General features: G+C 40.2%; 1 non-coding gene across 1 annotated transcript; it reads left to right on the forward strand.

Annotated features, from left to right (window-relative positions):
- Window positions 1-3,663: 3,663 nt before the first annotated feature.
- TRNAC-GCA (transfer RNA cysteine (anticodon GCA)) lies at window positions 3,664-3,735 on the forward strand. Its single transcript has one exon. It is a non-coding gene; the product is annotated as a tRNA-Cys (tRNA).
- The last annotated feature ends 13,105 nt before the right edge of the window (window positions 3,736-16,840 follow it).

The following is a 16,840-nucleotide window of genomic DNA, read 5'->3' on the forward strand; positions in this document are numbered from 1 at the left end:
CATCTTGGCTGTCAGATGGACTGAAAATTATAGTTGGTTGTACTATTTTGGCTGGAGCTATACTGATCATACTAAGATTTTGGAAGGCCCGGAAGGCACGCACCACTGACGAGTTGTTTGAAATGGTCGGTATGCACCCCTTGATGCTAGCAGATATCGGCCAACACACAGGCACAATCATACAAGAGAGAGAGAAGTTGCGCAACCAGATCATCACCAACCACCTGGACCCACCATCTGTGAAGATCGAGAACCCAAGAAACCCCAGGAGTTACATAGGGAAATGGGTATTCTGTACTCCTGGAGGAACCTGTGAATATATGTATTGGTCATTTGAAGATCATGTGAACCACTATGGACATTTAGGAGGAATAACTAAGATATGGAGAGTAAGAGGAGATAACGAAAAGGATATGTATGTGGTCGACAAGTCGACCAGAGGGGGGACTGAAGTGGGAGAATGGAAAAACAGGCTCCCGTCCTTCCCCTCTCGCGCCTGGCCTAAAGGATCACGGCCCAGGCACCCGCCACGAGAAGAGTTTGCCCATCTATCAGACGACCAAATACCCTGGTACAGGAACATACGGATGTGTCCATCTGCCTGCCCAGCAGCCCGCCCTGCCCATGCCGACACCTGCGGCGCGGATCAACTAGACTAAAACCTACACGTCGTTAGAGATGCCATGACGACCTAGCCAACGGTCAGCACACCTGTGCAAATATACACATTGGACACTCCTGCACCAATCTACACGAAGAATATACTCAGTGCTATGACGTAGGCGACAGACATACTCACGGACGTGCATCTTTATTATTTACCACATAGACTCCCAAAATGCAGAAACGCAAGACGCATCATGAACCCATCTAAAGAGCTTGCTTACGCTTCTCCTAAAACAGGTGCCATAATGAGAAATATAATGAAGACACGATACTGGGGATAAGACAATATGATACTATAACCTAAAACGCCTGTGCATCAAACGGTTCCACCTATACACCAGGCCTAAGTAGGCCGCAAGCAAGAGCTTCCATGGACATTAAAAGAACGAGAGTCAGGTTGCTGATCCTGCAGAATGAGCCCGGCGAAAGCAGACAGCCAAGGTCGCAATGTTGCAAACGCACATTCCGAAAGCAGACCATCAAGGGCACAATGTTGCAACCTCGCACGCCGCGCACCAACGTTAAAGTCACACCTGCAAATTAACCCAGGCACACAGTGGAAAAACAATATTAATTGTGCAGAATTCTGCCTCAAACACGGTCCCACTTCACGTGACCAAGCCGAACCTGACAGGATGCCAAACCCAGGAGGAAGAAGGCGTCTGGATCCCTTGTTACAAGACACAGGCAGATACAATTAAAAAGGCTCAATGGACATCTGTGACAGTGGGAGTAGTCGGCCTTCCAGCATATGAATAAGTCCTCACATTGTCTGCACGTACTCATAGTGAAACAATGTTGCAAATGATAGGTGCACCGAGAGCTGGGAACAGCGATGGTTCCAGATTGGGAGGCTCGCGAGCACACCAATCAGAACATGGGGCTATTATCACTGACGCCATTAACATTAACCAATCATCAGGGGTCTTCATGTAACAATTCTCATGTATCTAATTGTAGGGAAAACCCAGATATATCACCTGACTAACCCTTGTCCACTAATATTGTTCTCTATACGTATGCTATACTAACCCTACCACTCGAGCAACCAATTAAGAGTGGCGATAGGTTTTGTGCTAACTTTCCAATGTGACGCAAGTAGCGCGTCATACTAAGGTAAAAAGGGCCTGCGAGCCCCATGATTGTGTGTGTGTCAGGACGGACGCGTACGATCCTTGACCCATCCCTGCCGTTTTTGTCTAATAAACAGCAGAGTCACCTTGCTTCTTGCGTGTGTCTCATACTCTATCTCTTTTGGGATATACGGGAGGAGTTGGGGCCTCCCTGCCCGGAGGTCTGCGGACGGCCCGGCCGACCCGGGCAGAATTTCCCCCCGACAATACAAGCTGTGTTTTACATTCACCCAAGTTCTACTGGTGATATGATTAGTTTGAAATAGTCCATTGGAAGCTCATATGAATGTTATAAAACTGTGGTGGAAACCAATAATATGCCCTTAATGAAATGTATTAATTTGTACAGCTGACCAGAAGTGCACTGATGTCATTAGTTCTACAAGTTCCATACAGTCACCCACTCTAACACCTTTTTAAAAAGGGCAGTTTTCAGCATTCAAGGGTTTAACTTAGTGGTAGAGCGTAGGAGTGCAGTTCAAGAAGTCCCTGTTTCATAACCATATACCCTTGTCAATAGATCCTGTTAAAATGTTTTTCAACCCAATGCACTGTAAGAAACAATAGGATATATCATCATTTCATATAAAAAACAATGAACAATTGGGTTTAACTATGCTCTTAGCACAAAATCAACAAACTGCAGTAGAGAAGCAGTTACGTTTTGCAGAATTTGTGCATTTGACAAAAGTTTTTTTTCCATGTTCCAAGATCTACATGTGATACAAAATGTATGAATTCTTGTAATGGAAACCTCACTGTATTTTACCAAGGCAGATAAAGGACATCTTTTGTACCCCTTATACTTATAAGGAGGGTTTGGTGGATGAAAATGAATTGATTTGATGGTGATTGCATGGTGCTTCCACTTTATACATATTACTGAATAAATAAAGGTGAACATTTCAGGAATTGGGTTATAGCTCAGGGGTAGAGCATTTCACTGCAGATCAAGAGGTCCCTTGTTCAAATCTGGGTGCCCCCTTGTCCAACTGCTTTACCTGTAGAAATATTTTTTTAATTAAATAAATTGAAGTAAACATTTACAATATTAGCATTTTATGTAATGAGCAACACATTTCTACATTTGAAATACTCCTGATCATCACCTGAAACATAGGGTAAACACCATTAAGCTGTTTAGGATTTCTTCATATGATACAAGCTGTGTTTTACATTCACCCAAGTTCTACTGGTGATATTATCAGTTTGAAATAGTCCATTGGAAGCTTATATGAATGTTATAAAACTGTGGTGGAAACCAATAATATGCCCTTAATGAAATGTATTAATTTGTACAGATGACCCGAAGTGCACTGATGTCATTAGTTCTCCAAGTTCCATGCAGTCACCCACTCTATCACCTTTTTAAAAAAGGGCAGTTTTCAACATTGAAGGGTTTATGTCACTGGTAGAGCGTAGGAGTGTAGTTCAAGAAGTCCCTGTTTCATAACCATATACCCTCTTCAATAGATCCTGTTAAAATGTTTTTCAACCCAATGCACTGTAAGAACAATAGGATATATCATCATTTCATATACAAAACAATGAACAATTGGGTTTAACTATGCTCTTAGCAGAAAATCAACAAAGTGCAGTAGAGAAGCAGTTACATTTTGCAGAATTTTTGCATTTGACAAAAGATTTTTTTCCATTTCCAAGATCTACATGTGATACGAAATGTATGAATTCTTGCAATGGCAACCTCACTGTATTTTACCAAGGCAGATAAAGGACATCCTTCGCACCCCATATACTTATAAGGAGGGTTTGGTGGCTGAAAATGCTTTGCTTTGATGGTGATTGCATGTTGCTTGCACTTTGTACATATTGCTGAATTAATAAAGGTGAACTTTTCAGAACTGGGGGTATAGCTCAGTGGTAGAGCATTTGACTGCAGATCAAGAGGTCCCTAGTTCAAATCTGGGTGCCCCCGTGTTCAACTGTTTTACCTGTAGAAATATTATTTTAATTAAATATATTGAAGAAAACATTTACAATCTTAGCATTTTATGTAATGAGCAACACATTTCTACATTTGAAATACTCCTGATCATCTCCTGAAACATAGGGTAAACACCATGAAACTGTCGAGGATTTCTTCATATGATACAAGCTGTGTTTTACATTCACCCAAGTTCTACTGGTGATATTATCAGTTTGAAATAGTCCATTGGAAGCTCATATGAATGTTATAAAACTGTGGTGGAAACCAATAAAATGCCCTTAATGAAATGTATTAATTTGTACAGCTGACCAGAAGTGCACTGATGTCATTAGTTCTACAAGTTCCATACAGTCACCCACTCTATCACGTTTTTAAAAAAGGGCAGTTTTCAGCATTCAAGGGTTTAACGCAATGGTAGAGCGTAGGAGTGCAGTTCAAGAAGTCCCTGTTTCATAACCATATACCCTCGTCAATACATCCTGTTAAAATGTTTTTCAACCCAATGTACTGTAAGAAACAATAGGATATATTATCATTTCATATAAAAAACAATGAACAATTGGGTTTAACTATGCTCTTAGCACAAAATCAACAAACTGCAGTAGAGAAGCAGTTACGTTTTGCAGAATTTGTGCATTTGACAAAAGTTTTTTTTCCATGTTCCAAGATCTACATGTGATACAAAATGTATGAATTCTTGCAATGGAAACCTCTCTGTATTTTACCAAGGCAGATAAAGGACATCTTATGTACCCCTTATACTTATAAGGAGGGTTTGGTGGCTGAAAATGAATTGCTTTGATGGTGATTGCATGTTGCTTCCACTTTATACATATTACTGAATAAATAAAGGTGAACATTTCAGAAATGGGGTTATAGCTCAGGGGGAGAGCATTTCACTGCAGATCAAGAGGTCCCTAGTTCAAATCTGGGTGCCCCCTTGTCCAACTGCTTTACCTGTAGAAATATTTTTTAAATAAATTGAAGTAAACATTTACAATCTTAGCATTTTATGTAATGAGCAACACATTTCTACATTTGAAATACTCCTGATCATCACCTGAAACATAGGGTAAGCACCATTAAGCTGTTTAGGATTTCTTCATATGATACAAGCTGTGTTTTACATTCACCCAAGTTCTACTTGTGATATGATCAGTTTGAAATAGTCCATTGGAAGATCACATGAATGTTATAAAACTGTGGTGGAAACCAATAATATGCCCTTAATGAAATGTATTAATTTGTACAGCTGACCAGAAGTGCACTGATGTCATTAGTTCTACAAGTTCCATACAGTCACCCACTCTATCACCTTTTTAAAAAAGGGCAGTTTTCAGCATTCAAGGGTTTATGTCAGTGGTAGAGCGTAGGAGTGCATTTCAAGAAGTCCCTGTTTCATAACCATATACCCTCTTCAATAGATCCTGTTAAAATGTTTTTCAACCCAGTGCACTGTAAGAAACAATGAAACAATAGGATATATCATTTCATATACAAAACAATGAACAATTGGGTTTAACTATGCTCTTAGCACAAAATCAACAAACTGCAGTAGAGAAGCAGTTACATTGTGCAGAATTTGTGCATTTGACAAAATATTTTTTTCCATGTTCCAAGATCTATATGTGATACGAAATGTATGAATTCTTGCAATGGAAACCTCACTGTATTTTACCAAGGCAGATAAAGGACATCCTTCGCACCCCATATACTTATAAGGAGGGTTTGGTGGCTGAAAATGCTTTGCTTTGATGGTGATTGCATGTTGCTTGCACTTTGTACATATTACTGAATTAATAAAGGTGAATTTTTCAGAACTGGGGGTATAGCTCGGTGGTAGAGCATTTGACTGCAGATCAAGAGGTCCCTAGTTAAAATCTGGGTGCCCCCTTGTTCAACTGTTTTACCTGTAGAAAAAAAACATTTACAATCTTAGCATTTTATGTAATGAGCAACACATTTCTACATTTGAAATACTCCTGATCATCTCCTGAAACATAGGGTAAACACCATGAAACTGTTTAGGATTTCTTCAAATGATACAAGCTGTGTTTTACATTCACCCAAGTTCTACTGGTTATATTATCAGTTTGAAATAGTCCATTGGAAGCTCATATGAATGTTATAAAACTGTGGTGGAAACCAATAATATGCCCTTAATGAAATGTATTAATTTCAACAGCTGACCAGAAGTGCACTGATGTCATTAGTTCTACAAGTTCCATACAGCCACCCACTCTATCACCTTTTTAAAAAGGGCAGTTTTCAACATTCAAGGGTTTTTGTCAGTGGTAGAGCGTAGGAGTGCAGTTCAAGAAGTCCCTGTTTCATAACCATATACACTCGTCAATACATCCTGTTAAAATGTTTTTCAACCCAATGTACTGTAAGAAACAATAGGATATATCATCATTTCATACACAAAACAATGAACAATTGGGTTTAACTATACTCTTAGCACAAAATCAACAAACTGCAGTAGAGAAGCAGTTACGTTTTGCAGAATTTGTACATTTGACAGAAGATTTTTTTTCCATGTTCCAAGATCTACATGTGATGCGAAATGTATGAATTCTTGCAATGGAAACCTCACTGTATTTTACCAAGGCAGATAAAGGACATCTTTTGTACCCCTTATACTTATAAGGAGGGTTTGGTGGCTGAAAATGCATTGCTTTGAGGGTGATTGCATGTTGCTTCCACTTTGTTCATATTCCTGAATTAATAAAGGTGAACTTTTCAGAACTGGGGGTATAGCTCAGTGGTACAGCATTTGACTGCAGATCAAGTTGTCTCTAGTTCAAATCTGGGTGCCCCATTGTCCAACTGTTTTACCTGTAGAAATATTTATCAATTAAATAAATTGAAGTAAACATTTACAATCTTAGCATTTCATGTAATGAGCAACACATTTCTACATTTGAAATACTCCTGATCATCTCCTGAAACATAGGGTAAACACCATGAAACTGTTTAGGATTTCCTCATATGATACAAGCTGTGTTTTACATTCACCCAAGTTCTACTGGTGATATTATCAGTTTGAAATAGTCCATTGGAAGCTCATATGAATGTTATAAAACTGTGGTGGAAACCAATAATATGCCCTTAATGAAATGTATTAATTTGTACAGCTGACCAGAAGTGCACTGATGTCATTAGTTCTACAAGTTCCATACAGTCACCCACTCTATCACCTTTTTAAAAAAGGGCAGTTTTCAGCATTCAAGGGTTTATGTCAGTGGTAGAGCGTAGGAGTGCTTTTCAAGAAGTCCCTGTTTCATAACCATATACCCTTTTCAAAAGATCCTGTTAAAATGTTTTTCAACCCAATGCACTGTAAGAAACAATAGGATATATCATCATTTCATATACAAAACAATGAACAATTGGGTTTAACTATGCTCTTAGCACAAAATCAACAAACTGCAGTAGAGAAGCAGTTACGTTTTGCAGAATTTTTGCATTTGACAAAAGATTTCTTTCCATGTTCCAAGATCTACATGTGATACGAAATGTATGAATTCTTGCAATGGAAACCTCACTGTATTTTACCAAGGCAGATAAAGGACATCTTTTGTACCCCTTATACTTATAAGGAGGGTTTGGTGGCTGAAAATGAATTGCTTTTATGGTGATTGCATGTTGCTTCCACTTTGTACATATTCCTGAATTAATAAAGGTGAAATTTTCAGAACTAGGGGTATAGCTCAGTGGTAGAGCATTTGACTGCAGATCAAGAGGTCCCTAGTTCAAATCTGGATGCCCCCTTGTTCTACTGTTTTACCTGTATTAAAAAAACATTTACAATCTTAGCATTTGATGTAATGAGCAACACATTTCTACATTTGAAATACTCCTGATCATCTCCTGAAACATAGGGTAAACACCATGAAACTGTTTAGGATTTCGTCATATGATACAAGCTGTGTTTTACATTCACCCAAGTTCTACTGGTGATATTATCAGTTTGAAATAGTCCATTGGAAGCTCATATGAATGGTATAAAACTGTGGTGGAAACCAATAATATGCCCTTAATGAAATGTATTAATTTGTACAAATGACCAGAGGTGCACTGATGTCATTAGTTCTACAAGTTCCATACAGTCACCCACTCTATCACCTTTTTAAAAAAGGGCAGTTTTCAGCATTCAAGGGTTTATGTCAGTGGTAGAGCGTAGGAGTGCTTTTCAAGAAGTCCCTGTTTCATAACCATATACCCTCTTCAATAGATCCTGTTAAAATGTTTTTCAACCCAATGCACTGTAAGAAACAATAGGATATATCATCATTTCATATACAAAACAATGAACAATTGGGTTTATTTTTTTATTTATTTGTTGTTTTCCGATACAAATATCTTTACAACATTTTCTTAAAATTGATGCATTGATTACAAAACTTAAGACAATACATTCAAGAAATACATTACAATGCATTATACCTAAAAATTACAGATTATTAAAACTCTAATACATTATCATAACTTTATTATTTAAAATGGACATAACATACCAGCACATATTAACAATCAAAGCACATAAGATATTGTTATATTAACTCTATACCACCAGGTCTTAAATCATATTAAATGCCTGAGTTGGAACAATCATTTACATCTTTACACTCATCTCCTTTTGTAATAATTAGACATCTATTATATGTCCTAATCATAATTTAGCTGGAAAATCACAAGACTTATACCCTACACCAGTTTCACATGTGTTTTTAGACAATAGACTCTTCTCGATCATAGACAACAACTGTGTTAGGTCAATAATCATTGACATACGATAGCCCCACATACATTGGGACCACAACATTTCACTTTGATATTCAGATGTTAAGCTTTGATATTTTAACAAACTATTTTGTCGTGTTTTTTCAAAATGTGAACACTGCAAGACAAGGTGCTTCAGCGTTTCTTTTTGCGGATTATCGCAAAATCTGCAACCCCTATTAACCATGGCAGAGCAATTTATCCAATTCTTAGTACGCTCTAATGTTGGAATTAGATTAAGTTTAAATCTCATATACATAGTGCGCATCTTATGGCTAGGACACAATTTCAGATATATTGGTAAACATGACTGTTTGTGCCGATATTTTGCATACTCCTTATATAAAAGATATTCTCCAATTTTATCTGAATTAATTGCCCAATCAAATTGCATGAGCTTAGACTTTACAATCTGAGGACGATTTATAAGGTCATCCCTTACCATTCCTATTTTTTCAAGCTCTCTGTCACACCTTTTACCTTCAATCGCCACTGACACAGGCTTACCCTTTTTTATCATGTACAGAAGATCTTCATATAGTGAATTTGGTAAGGGCTCCAGGATTTTAGCATAGGACGCAAGCTTTCTCCATAGGTGTTTGGTAGCCAAGGAAAATAGACCTAATTCATGAATAATGATAGAGTTCGGAAGGGACATAGGCAACTGTAGAACCTTCTTCCAAATTTGCCCATGTATTTTATTTAATGTTGGGCCAATTTCAACATAACACAAATCTAAACCATATAGAATAATAGCTTCAACTTTAAGCTTATAAAATTCTAATAATGGAATTATGGAGAACTTACAAATTCTTAGGTAGATTAATTTCATTTGTGCAATCAAGGGCATTGCTTTAATAGAAATTTCTCTATTCCATTTATCGCATGAGTCTGAGTTATTCAAATTATAGCCCAAATAAATCATACCTAAGGAACGTGGAATCAGATATCCATTTATTTTCCACTGATATCTTACCAATTTTCTTTTGTTTGAGAATACCAAGATATGAGATTTATTCGGGTTTAATTGTAAATTGCGCTTTTCACAGAAATCGACAAGACAGGCTAGTTTGTGTTGAAGCCCAAAGGGAGTAGAGTCAAACATTACCAAGTCATCAGCAAACGCTAACCAATCCAAGCAAAGGTCCCCTATTTTAAGCGCAAATGAATTACACGTCGACCATATTGAAGCTATTTCAGACAGATATAGGTTAAAGAGGGTTGCTGCAAGGTTACAACCCTGCTTCACCCCTATATATGTACAGATTGATGGAGTCAAGGATCCTTCTTTATCCAGCTTAATCCTATAGCATGTGTTAGTATGAAGCATGATGATCATTGCTATCAGGTGCAGCAGAATTTGCATATCCTGCATCCTTTGCCACAACAATTGTCTAATAACAGAGTCAAAGGCTCCTGATATATCTACTAACGCCATATATACTGGACCAGGATCCTTCACTCTAGAAATTTTCAATATGTGAGCTAACAATGTTGCATTTAGCTGTGTGCCCATACCTTTTCGAAAACCAGTCTGATACCTCGAAAGGATTTCCTGTTTCGAGATAAACTCATTTAGGTCCTTCAGAATTAATGCTGAGAAGATTTTTGCAAAGGTGTCAATATGGGCTATTGGTCTAAAATTGGCGGGATCATTCAAAGGACCTTTTTTATGTAATGGAATGACGATCGCAGATACCCAAGACTCGGGAATTTTCTTTATTTCAAATACACAATCCAGCCTCCTTAAAATAATTTTTGCCCATAAATTGGGGTCATCCTTGATAGCGCATGGAGGTATACCATCAGGCCCAGCAGCTTTGGAATAATTTAACTTTGCAATTATATCAATGATGTCACTCAATCCCCAGGGACAAGTAGAGGGGAGGTTACAAGCCAAACCGGGAGATGTTAAGCCACAGAATTTCACAGGCAATGCATATTTTGCTTCATAAAATTTGCACCAGTCTTCTCCACTTACTGCAGAACACAGTTCTGATTTGCCTTGCAGTAAGGGATCCTTCAATGTCGCCCAAATTTCCCTCGAATTCTTGCCACCAAGGTTCTGGATCATCCTTTGATTAGTTACGATGGAATTATGAATTTTAATGTATTTAACATCATTTCTATAGTTAGCAAGAATTTTCTTTTTCTTACTTGCATAACCTACTGAATTAACAGATTCTTTCAATAATTTGCGAAGTTCGCTATTCTTTTGTGTTTTCCTTAAAGCAATTTCAACATTAGATCTTTTTGTGTGCTCATATTTACTAGCTACTATGCATTTTTTTGCTAAAGTATTAAGATGGCCACATATCATTTTGTCATTTTTCCTTTCCCAAATCCGAAGATCCTCGTTAGATAATAATTCCACATTGGTCTTTATAAAATCTCTGTTAACTAAAAAATTTAGCTTCCTATATAAATTAGCGTTCCACCTAATAGAGAGAGCCTTACGATCAGTCTCCAATAGTACCAATGCTGGCATGGTTTCATACATTGGGGTGCTAATCACTAACAGACACTCCAAGATACAATGATCACTTAGATATGTTTCAATGATCTTACATCTTAAGGCCAAATCAGCCAGGGAATTTGAGATTACTATGTAATCTATTGCGGTACGTTTTGTACCACGTGCCCAGGTGTATGCTTCAGTTTTTTGTTCAAAAGGAACAACCTGCAGCTCCCATTCGGATAAATATTTACGCCAATTTATCCCTCTTTCAAGTGCCAATATTTCATAAGAAGAAACTATATCAGATTTGGTCATTGTTTCATTGAGATTTGAATTAAAGTCCCCACCCAGGATGATCTGTGCGTGAGGAGCGTCTGTTGCCACTGATAGCAGAACATGATTAACTTTTTCAATAATTTCATCTAAAGATGATGACGCAGGGTTCCAATATAACGCGACTATTATCATCTGAATTGGCTCACTAGAAGGTACAGTCACTTCAACCGCTAGAATATCTGAGGAGGAATAAATTTGGCACAGTTTCAGTTGATAACTATGTCTCACCAAGATCGCAAGTCCACCAACTGGACGGCCTTGGTTCCCCTTTATCGCATAAGAACAAAATGCTACATATCCCTCCAAATAAATATCATTAGTTGCCATAGTTTCCTGCAAGATAATAATTGCTGGTAATTCAACTCCCAGTTTTTTTGAAAACCAATTCCTAAAATTGTTAAAGCCGCAACAATTCCATGAGTTAATGACCACAGTGTCATTCTATTGTTTTTCTATGCCTGGCATACTGCTTATTAGATTTTGCATCAATGGTTCAAGCCGTGATAGACTAGACGCAATCTTGGCAACAGATTCCGATTGCAATCTCATTTTTTCATGTAATGTAGCAAGCTGCTTATCATGTCCCTCCATATGGGTATTATTCTCATGTATAGGTGCTTGGTATTCTACAAATAATGTGGCATTTTCCATTGACTTGAACATAGACAACTCATAACCTAGCAATTGAAAGTCCTGTAAATGTTTCCAGATTAGTGCAGCAATGATTGTGTTCTGCAATTTACATAGCATTCTGCCATTAGAGTTGTGTGGTAAACGGACCCAATCTATATCATAAGAAACTAGGTTCCTCAAAGCAGGAATTTGATGAAATACTTTCATAAGAGCGGTACGATTTAAGTTTGGTTTATCAACCTTTGCGGGATCCAGAGTCCATCCCATTACCAATTTCATTTCGGACCCTAAAGAGTGGTATAACAACCATTTGTCACCACACTCTCCCTCAGACATAGAAATGGAGGGTATGGGCTGATGGTTTATCTGAATATCAGAGATTTCATTCATAGGCGGTGGCCTCAAAATATCAAAATCTTGAATGTCACCAGCATCACTAGCAACCTGGACATTTGCATTATGAGCACTGCTATCGAGTATAGAGCCCGCAACTTGACATTCAGAGCTAGACTCGACAGTGTTTAGAGGCTTTTGAACCAAATCAGAGATTTTTTTGTCAATTTTTTCAAAAAAAACGTAACTGAGTCTGTATCAGAATGGGTGATAGTGGCGTATTTTCGTCGCTTTTGTTACCAGCGCTAAGTTTAGGGTTCAATTTAGTTTCAACTGGTGTATTTGCTGTGGTATCCACCACAATGCTCATGGACTCTGATTTAAGAGTCCCATACTCAGAAGAACCCAAAACAGCCTGACTTTCACTACTTAATTGTGTGACATCGATATCATTAACACCCATATTAACGCAATTATTATACTTTTGTTGCTGTTTCAGCTTTTTATTGCTCTGTTCTCCCAATAGTACGAAATTTTTGTTTTTTGATTTTATTTTGACATTTTGCTTAAACTTCAGACCAACTTGAGATATGGGATCTTGAAGGTTTGCCTTTTTTTGTTTTTTTAAGGCTTTATTATATAATTTTTTTGCTTTTCTAGACATAAAAAATGTACTATGATTATCATTTGCTTCTTTATCCAATTCACCAATGCATTCGTGTCCACACTGCGTGGTCTCCGAATTTAAGTCAATCAGGTCTGTCAACACAGTGGGACTATCGGGATTGACTATAATTCTGGATGATAAGGGTTCATCCTTTTCGTTCAGTACCGCTAGCAACCTTTCTGGCGCTATTAAGTTTGCCTCAAGGACAATCTTTTCTAACGCCAGTATCCTCTCATGCTGTACTTTTGCTATTTCCACATATGGCAGAAGCAAATTTTCTGGCACAGTTTTTATCACGTTTACTGGATTTGTGTTCAATGCGTAGTTCCAGTCTACAAACTCAGTTTGAGTAGCCATGGAAATACTATTGAGTGTTTTCCCAGCCTTAATCTCATCTGCTATAATTTCCATTTTTTGAGTTTGCAGGCGTTTTTCACTCATATGTTGCTCGGCCCAAATCACATGACATTTTTCCTGAGCAAACAGGTAGCCCTCTATTTTACTCATTCTTGAGTTGATTTCTGCAGTTGCTAGACTCAGGGCATCAATGGCTCCATGCGTATACTCGTGTCCCTTGTCCAGCAAGTTCAGTATTCTAGTCAAGACTGGAAAGTTCTGTAATTCCTGTGAGTTTAGGTCTACCAAAGTCTCCTCTAGTGGAAAAAGCGGAAGAGAGGAATTTGGCAAACGCGATTTCTCTAAGTCAATTTCCAATGACCTGTGCTCACAGCTCAATACTGGAGAGTGAAGATCTTTAGTATCAGAAGGAATATATTGGTTCTCATGAGAGGGTGAACTAGCAGAGTGTAACAAGTCCCGGGCCCCCCAACCACCTTTATATTTATGCGTTTCTTTCAATTGATTTAAATTTTTTACTATAGCTGCATGAAAATAAACTTGTTCCCTAAGGCCCATTGACTCGGCAGCAGGGGTAGATGGCCCATTCGAAAGACGTGTTCAACTATGCAATTCAGCTAACACAGCTGGCGCAACCAGCGAGACATCAATGGTAGGCATACTTTCCTCCTCATTTACGGCCCCCAATATTGAGCTATCAGTGATAGGGATATTATGAATTAACTTAATATTTTGAATATCATTACCATATACATCGCTATGAAGTTGGGGACCACTACATTTGTCTCCTTAACAATCTCCATATTAGAGGCTTGTGCGAGATTTGACAATGATTGGCTCGCCATATTAAGGTTTGGTGGTAGCTTCGCATGCTGATTAAGGCACAGTTTATCGTTTAGTTCCTTTCCCTTTTTCTTGATTTGGTTAACTATGTCTTGATTGGGCTCTTCCTCTGACATATTACCGTCAGAGCCTAATGGAGGAGAGCCATTTAGGCATCTCTTTCCATTACGTAGTTTCTTGACCATCTTTAAGCAGGAGAACCGCTGGTTTCAACCTAAACAATTAGAAACCTACCTCAGAATCTGACGCTACAACGCCCAAGTGCCAGAAGTAGAGCAGCACCGCGACCCGCGACGCGCACCGCAAACAGCAAACAGTACTTGTCCGGTACTTGGTGCGCGGCGCAGGTGCGCGAGTCTGGCAGTACTTCAGGACACAGGGCGCGTGACACGTCAGCGGGGGGCGTGGCCACCCAAACAGGAAGGACCTAAACAGAAAAAGTGGGTTGGTAAGCAAAGTTCGTACGAGTGCAAATCCTACTTCCAAGCACTTACATACATAAGCTTAAAGCAACACACACAAGCCGGAAGACGGCAGTGTGTGCAACACACAAGCCGTACGGTACTCGAGACACAGCTCAAAGCGCAATCACCTCAGGGTCAGGCACACTGGTGCGCCCGAGAAGTACGTCCTCCAACTGAAACCCAGCAGTCCCGACAGAACAACAAGTCCAGAGCAGAAGGGATGCAAATCCAAACTGGACCAAAAGCGCCAACCAGCAGGGCAGCACAACGGGCAGCACAACGTTGCAGCAACAGCAAACAGTACTTGTCCGGTACTTGGTGCGCGGCGCAGGTGCGCGCGTCCGGCAGTACTTCAGGACACAGGGCGCATGACACGTCAGCGGGGGGCGTGGCCACCCAAACAGGAAGGACCTCAGGGTCAGGCACACTGGTGCGCCCGAGAAGTACGTCCTCCAACTGAAACCCAGCAGTCCCGACAGAACAACAAGTCCAGAGCAGAAGGGATGCAAATCCAAACTGGACCAAAAGCGCCAACCAGCAGGGCAGCACAACGGGCAGCACAACGTTGCAGCAACAGCAAACAGTACTTGTCCGGTACTTGGTGGGTTTAACTATGCGCTTAGCACAAAATCAACAAACTGCAGTAGAGAAGCAGTTACATTTTGCAGAATTTGTGCATTTGACAAAAGATTTGTTTTCCATGTTCCAATATCTACATGTGATACGAAATGTATGAATTCTTGCATTGGAAACTGTTAGGGAGAATTCTCTGTTTAGGCTGAATTTCCCTACCTAGTGAGTCCCCCAGCAGCTTTGCTGGATTTCTGGGGTTTAATTTTTTCTCCTGCCAAGAGTGAGACTCTTTTACCCTCACTCTTGGACATGTTGAAGTGTGTTTTCTTGGTTAAACCTTGTGTTGAATGGGCTATGGGGTCTTTTACTCCATAGGGCCTCATGTATTTTTGTGGTGTGGGTCACACAGCACCCTCTGTGCCGTGACCCAGGGGTGTCCTAGGGACTCCCCAACATAGACTCCATACCCTGGGACTGACTACTGTCTCCCAGGGCATGTAAAGTCACCAAAGACTTTGCTAGTCTTGAATCCTGAACAGAACCAGTACAAACCATCATATTGTGGACGTACTGGCTGGGGCAATTCGATTGCCCCAGGGTCTGTTAGTCGAGGGGGCACGTCTCCGTCCCCCCTGATCGAGTTTTGGCTGGTGGCAGTGGAAACTACTTTTTATATTCGACCGCGAATATTTCCCTATGGGATTTCCCATTGTTTTAGGCTAACACATTTAATTATTTATTTACGGTAGCCTTAAACATACCACCGGTTTATATATTTATTTTTATAACTCCGGTTGGGACTTTTTGCCAAAACTTGATTCTAAAATGGCGTTGGTGTTCGCCTCTGTAACTCTGACCCAAAGTGGAGCCCTTTGTTCCACTTTTGGCGGGCTTCTCCACAGAAGCCCTCCAAAGTGGTGCCACTCTGTCTGGGGTACTTAGGAGGGGTGGAGGGGGATTTAGGCACCCTGGACTGAGTTACCTTGGTAACTCAAGTCGCACTCCGTCCTGATTGGCCCAAGTGGTGAGCCGCCCGGCTCACCACTTAGCATGGTTGAGTGACAGCTAGGCTGGGTGAATGGGGGTTTGCTGCATAAAAGCAGGGCTTTGGGGACTGGGACTTCGGAAGTCGCCACAGGACCAAGAATCCGACGAGGGAAGAGCTGAGCCGACCTGCTTCGACGACACCACCCGGTGGAGCCCTGCTGAACCGTCTCACCACTTTTTCCCGACGACCGAGGAGAACTCTTAACGGAGTGGCTCCTTCCCTTGACTGGTGGGGACAACCAGTTTTCGCCTTCTTTCCGTTCTTTGAGGTATCTCGTGGCCGCCTTGCCTGTGCCAAGCACCCCGGCAACCGGAATACCACACTTTACCCCCATACCGCGAAAGTCGGCACCAACCCTTTAACCGGAGGACTCCGCGGCTGGTTTCTTCCCGGGCAGTGCAACGACCCTCTTCTTCTGCTCTTCAGCGAGAACTTCTTCTCCCCTGACCGACGTCGAGCCCTGCTGCCACTGCCTGGAACAACTGCCACCGCTGGAGGATCCTTTCCGCTTAAGGTACTGTGTTCTGCCTGGCTTCCCTTGCTACCGACTGTACGGGGTAGATTTAGTCCCCGGCTTTCGAACCTGGGAGTGCCTG

Source organism: Ambystoma mexicanum, unplaced genomic scaffold, assembly GCF_040938575.1.
Source record: "Ambystoma mexicanum isolate Mex_15411 unplaced genomic scaffold, UKY_AmexF1_1 Mex_scaf118, whole genome shotgun sequence".
NCBI lineage: Eukaryota > Metazoa > Chordata > Amphibia > Caudata > Ambystomatidae > Ambystoma > Ambystoma mexicanum.